The sequence below is a fragment of the Alexandromys fortis genome, unplaced genomic scaffold (genome assembly GCF_014885135.2).
Source record: "Alexandromys fortis isolate MF-2015 unplaced genomic scaffold, M_Fortis_MF-2015_v1.1 scaffold_4, whole genome shotgun sequence".
Lineage (NCBI taxonomy): Eukaryota > Metazoa > Chordata > Mammalia > Rodentia > Cricetidae > Alexandromys > Alexandromys fortis.
This window is the reverse complement of record NW_026067944.1, coordinates 15,038,131-15,045,065: the sequence shown is the minus strand read 5'-3', so window position 1 is coordinate 15,045,065 and position 6,935 is coordinate 15,038,131.

The following is a 6,935-nucleotide window of genomic DNA, read 5'->3' as shown; positions in this document are numbered from 1 at the left end:
AGGCTTAACAGAATATAGTCAGAGGGAAGATATTATACACACACAGAGACAGAGACAGAGAGACAGAGAGGGTAGGCAGAGTCAGGAAGATGCCATGCAGCCCTGCTTGAAATAAATGCGGGGCAAAGAACTTTACCTGGTAAGCCACAGACATGTGGCAATACACAGATTGATGGAGATGGGTTGTTAGAGTATAAAAGAGTTATCCAGAAACATGCTTAAGCTATTATCCAAACAGTATTGCAATCATTATAATTTCTGGGTGATTATTTTGGTTCTGGACAGTCGGGAATGAACAAACTGCCTCCTTCTACACATGTTATTGGACATTTTCTTAGTATTGTTTGTTCAAGTCCATGATTTAACAGACAGTGAATGCATACATTGGATAAGGACAATGTGTCACATATTGATTATATCATAATTAATACCCTAGTACTTCATGTCCCCTAATCATAAGATGATGAAATTTATCACTACTCTTCTCTGAGTAATATAAATTTTGGAGCTTTATGATAAGTGAATCAAAAATAATATTTATGTGTTTAATTTTAGGTATTATGTTTCTAGTATAAGTTAATTATCTTTTTTTAACAGAAAAATGATTTTGTCATGTTTATTTCTAGCCATTATTTAACTTACTCTGATTTTGTATTTATTAACATTATATTAAGAAGATAGCAACAATTTGATCTTGAATGCATATGTTAGTGTGTGTTATAATAAAAGTTTATACTTTTATAATTTGACAAATAAAGTTGTCATTGTACTTGATATAAGTCATATAAGAGGAAAAAAGAATTGCTAGTAGTCTTTAAAATCCATAAATCCAAATTGCATTGGGCTCATTAAATAGACTTTAAAGTCTTTGGTTATGTTAAAGTATTTACAGCAGTACACTTTTATTGTACTCTAAGAGAGGCTTATTTGAATCTGTAATGTCTCTTACTTCTCAATCTTTTAAAATATCTGGAAGGCAAAATAAATATTATTAGTTATTGATTGTAAGTTTGGAAACTATTTCATCAGGGCAATTTGTTTTGCTGGGGAAAGGAGTGCTTTTGAACCTTTCATTAGGCTTACAAACATCACACTCAAATATCATATTTTCTCCTTTCACAAACACCCCAAAGTGGCTCACATGGGAAGTGGTAAATGATGAGATGAAATTTCTGAAGTATTACATTTTTCATAATTAAAAGGAAAATTGCATAATAACCTGGTTTACAGATGATTATGAGGAGTCAATAAGGACAATTATCTTCTTCTTTTGAATACTAAGTTTAAAATTAAAGTTCATTTTAATTTCCAACTCATTAAAAGATGAGACCTAGAAGAAATACATTTCTTGTGCAATAAAGGTGATACTCAGAAATAGAACTCTATAAATCAATCATCTACCTAGAATTAATTCTTTTGAATTACTTTAATTCTCATAAAGGAGGATTAAAATGGGATTTAAATAAAACTAATATCTTATATTTCATACACCCACCAAAATAATTATCTAATGGTGGTGACAATTTTCAGATTCAATGTAAATCTGTATTAAACTTCAAAAAGAAGGGTTCTTTCAAATCTGTTTAATTAATCAAACTTTACTTAATAATTAATTTGTCCATTGTTAAAAATAATATGACCTGAAATTAAGGAAGATTAGTGTATAAAATATGAGTTAACCCCCAAAAATATTTTACAAGTGCTTTTCTGAAGCCAGATCTCCTTAAGGTCTAAATGTGTGACTAAGAAGCCAAGTCCATGACTTTGTTAGTGAGGAAAGCAATAATAGAAATAGTATATATAAAATATAGCACCTGCATGCATATCTGAAGTAAAATTTACCTGTTATAAATAGCTGAGAGAACATTTTATAAGATTTGTTTCTATTTTTTTCAGTTTTGTATGCATGTATGTTTTGTGTGTGAATGCATGGCTTTACAATGCGCTTGTGCACATTCTTGTGTCTGAAGGTGAAAGTGCATATCAGAGCATGCAATGGAATGTTGATATTTTCTCATGTAACTGAAAAAAATGGAATTCTGTGTCAAGAAAAAACCCTATAATATTAAATTAAAATAACAAATTATTAGAAGTATAATCTAAAGAGTTTGACACTGACAGATGTTTACTCAAAGAACAAAGTTAGTGAAGTTATTTGCCCACAGGAATATAGCTCTTGATAAAACTTTCAACTCTAAATTTCATGTGTCAAGTGGATAGGTTATCACACCAGGCAGTTTCAGCCAAATAATTGTCTGAAAATTGCTATCAATCTGCTCTGTAAAACTATATCTACCATGTTCAATTAAAACACTGGCAGAAATATTACTAATTTAATAGTCAGTAGAAATAAAACATGATTTATATAGCAAGAAGCTCTGCATACCCCAATGCATCTAGTGGACTACTTAAACTAGAACCTTTGGTTATATCCCTTAAATTATTCATAAAATACATATCATTTCTCAATGGGCGTGGAGAAAATAAAGAAAGGATGAGTTTGAGAATTTGTTAATCCAGAAAAAAAAAGAAGAGATAATAATTTTGTCCATGGGAATTTTTCTATTCTATTGCTTTAAAATATTTTACACTGGAAAGCGCAACACAATTTGAAAAAAAAATCTAAATAGACAAAAACACATTCACCTTGTCTGTGCTTGGCTATATATTCTATGGGAAGTCTTTCTTCTGGTAATTTGGAAATATTTCCATGTTGGGTCTCGTTGACTTTGCCCTTTTCATAGTAGAGATAAGTATTCTCAACTACTTTCACACTCATCATAAGGATTAATGACTCTAAGATGTTTTCAAGATGAAATTTCTTTAAAGCACCATTAATAATAAAGAAAAAGGAAATTGAGCCTTAGCATAAATATCCTTGGACATCATGATAAATTGATATTCTGATGAACAGAATCTTTAGCTCAGACTTCAGAATGTAGTGTAGCCTTGTGCCAAACATATTGTAAGTCTTCCCTAGTACCCAGCTCGTGCACAATGAAATTGCAAAACCCTTACCTGCATAGGTGATGAGCACAGAGCACATGCACAAGTCGAGCTATATGTATTCTTCACAAAGTAATCAATATGATAATTAATTTCATGAATAAATTATAATTAATTAAGGTGCATCAAGACCTTCAAAGAAAGAAAGCTAAGGTAATCATAAATAGTATGTATTTTTATTTATCTTATATTGTATTATCTCCTGAAATTCTCTGACAGCTAATTTACAGAAAACTATTTTTCAAAACCAGGATAGGTCATATTTTCCTTTATGGAAGGCTCATTAAAGTATGAATTAAAAATTATACCCCATAAAGAATACAATAGTAGTGCTGCTAAGGAAGATAGCTATATTCTTCAACTCATGCTTGATTTTATGATCTTGTAAGTAGGTAATGTTTAATTCTGCTAGCCTATAAGATGTAACTTAGTATTCAAACACACACACAGGTTGTATGAGAAGCACAATTAATTTTGATATGTTTAAATACGATGGTATTTCAATCCAAACATATATTTCAAAGCAATTCTATGCAATGCTTTTGACTCACAAGTTCAGGGATGATAGCCCTGATGAGAATGTGGATAGTAAAATATCAGAACTGGCAGCACACAACTTCAATTTAGAAAAGAAATTAGATTTCCCTGCAAAGTAGATTAGGAAAGGAAGTAGAGACAAAGAGCAGTACAACACAAAGACAATTCAAGCAAACATTTCAAAACTGGGGAGAAGCTACATTTCTGCTTAATGAAGTGGATGATTTACAGACGGAGTCCTCAGATTTTAAATAGGAGTGGAGAAAGGAGAAATGTAAAATAGTCACTGGGCAACATGCTCCTAGAAATAAAGCATTTGTTCTCAGTCTCATAAACCATCCTTTCTTTTATGGAATCTAGAAATATAAGATGCTTAGTTGTCGTAAACATGAAAAATGTTTATGCTTAAAACCTTTTTTTTTTTGTTCTAGAACTTTCAGTTATGTTGTTAAGTCACCAGTGTGAGATTTCTCCACTTTCTTTATGTAGGCACTTAATGTTATGTACTTGCCTCTTAGCACTGTTTTCTTAGTGTTCCATAGGTTTGGACACATTGTGTCTTCATTTTTTTGAATTCTAGGAAGTCTTTAATTTCTTTATTTCTTACTTGACCCAAGGGTGGTTCAGTTGAGCACTGTTCAATTTCCATGAGTTTGTAGATTTTCTTCAGTTAGTGTTGCTGTTAAATTCTAATTTAAAACATGATGAGCCAATAAAACACAGGGAGTTACTCCAATTATTGTTGTATCTGTTGATGTTTGCTTTGATACCAAGTATGTGGTCAATTTTAGAGAAGATTCCATGAGGTGCTGAGAAGAATGCATATTCTTTGGTGTTTGGGTAGAATGTTCTCTAGATGTCTGTTAAGTCCATTTGAGTCATGACATCTGTTAATTTTATCTCTTTGTTAATTTTCTGTCTGGTTGACCTGCCCATTATGGATGGTGGGTTGATAAAGTATGCTACTATTAGTGTGTGGGGTTTGATGTGTGATTTAAGAGTTAGTTATGTTTCTTTTTCATATGTATATCCTCTTGTATTCCTATTGCTTGTACTGGATTTTGAGAACCCATTCTCTTAATGGATACATTGCTCAGCCTAGATATAGTATGGAGGGCCTTGGACCTTTCTCAAAGCAATGTGCCTCATCCTCTCTGAGGAGTCCATGGGGGGTGGATTAGGAAGGTATGTGGAAGGAATGGGCGGAGGGGAAAGAGTGGGAACTGGAGTTGGTATGTAAAATGAGAAAAGATAGTTTGATTTTTTCTTTTTTAAAAAATAAAATAAAGATAAAAAATTTAATGTAATAGCTGTATATAAATTAATAGTATATTCAAAAATAAAAACATAATAATATTTGTAACATAAATGACTCTGTGGTGGATGCAAAGTCTAATTCTCACATTTGTAATTGCAATCAGTTCATAAGTATTCATTGATTTCTTATTAGGTAGCAAGGCCTTTTCTGGGCTGTAAAGACACTCTTTATGCTTCTGACATTCTATTAGAAGAACAACAGTTTTTTAAAAAAAGGATACCTATGATATGAAAGGTATTTATTATTAAAGGGGAATTAGTGAAGAGTACTAAGAAGTATGCATATAGTGGGAAAAGTTGTAATACAAATAAAAATCAGAAAATAAACTTACTGGCAAACTTATGTGGGCACTGGAGAGATGACTCAGGGGTTAGGAACAAGCAGCACTTAATCATGAGGACCAAAGTTCAGATACTGACACCCATTTAAAAAGTCTGGATGTCTTGCTCATGACTGTAAACTTATCTCCAAACTGAGGGTTGGGAAGAGGCAGGAGAATTTCTGGGGCTTCAACATCCAGTCAGGCAGAGAAAATGTGAGAATCAGGTTCAAAGAGAAACCCAGCTTCTGGCCTCTGCATAATAGATTAGACCCCTGTGATGTGATATTCCCCTCTGTATGCTGTGAATACCATTGGTTAATAAAGAAACTGGCTTGGCTTGATAGGGTAGAATAAAGCTAGGTGGGGAAAACTAAACTGAATGCTGGGAGAAAGAAGGGCGGAGTCAGTCAGTGAGGAGCCATAGAGCCACCTCCAGAGACAGACATGCTGAAACTTATCTGGTAAGTCACAGTCTTGTGGCAATAGACAGATTACTAGAAATGGGTTAAATTAAGATATAAGAGTTAGCCCATAAGAAGTTAGAGCTAATGGGCCAAGCAGTGTTCTAATTAATATAGTTTCTGTGCAATTATTTCAGGAGTCCAAGCTGCCAGAAAATGAACAAGCAGACTTCCTACAACATCTCTGGCTAGTTATTCCATACAAGTGGCTTGCACTAAGCATATGTACAAACAAGCAATGCTGTGGCAGTTTGAAAGGAAATGGCCTTTAAAAAATGACACTATTAGGAGATGTGGCCTTGTTGGAAAAAGTATGTCACTTAGTAGGGGTGGGTTTTGAGTTCTCTATACCCAAGCTGCACCCGGAGTCACAGTCAACTTCCTGTTGTCTGCTGATCATGATATAGCGAACACCATATCTGTCTGCATGCTGCCATGCTCCCCACCATAATGATAATAAAATGAACCTCTGAACTTTTAAGTTGCCACCTCAATAAAATATTTTTCTTTATAAGAGTTGCTGTGATCATGGTGTCTCTTCACACAAACAGAACCCTTAAAACAAATAGTGAATGGATCTACAAGTATATTTCAATGTAACTACTAGAAGAATGGTTGTAGGCCCCAGAGGGAGTGTTGGGGGGGGGTACTGAGGGGAGAGAAGGAGCGGTGGAAATAGTGTAAATACAGTGTACCCACGTATGGAATTCTCATATTTTAAATATTATTAAAATATAATGTGTGTTTCAGATTTTCTTCCCTAGTTGGTTTGATTAGCTGCTTTTAAGCCTTAGCAGGACGTTGAGGCAGAATCCAGGATCATTGCTCACTCCCTGGTTGCATGGAGAGGAAAAGGAAGCCGTATTTCAGTGATACAGCATTTCTGCTCACCCTAGCAACCTACAAAGCCACAAATGGAAATCTACTAGCAAGATACCAAACTTAGTAACCTGATGTACACCTGTGTACCTTGCTGTGGTACAGAGCAGCTTCCACCACAGGAATTTTGGGGTGATATTTCAGATACAAACCATAACGCTTGCTAGCTAAAATACAAGTTTGGTATTACCCACAATAGCTGACTTAACTTCTTTTCTATTAAAAATGTTCTTATTTTTAAATAACAAATCATAACTGTATACAGATACATAGGAGTCATATTTGTGTATGTGTGACAGATATCCTCAAAGATTTTCTAATTTCTGGACTGAAGAAATCTTGACATCTCAGTGCTTGTGCCTACAAAATAACAGAAATTCACAGGCATGCACCTCTATACCTCACCTGGAAA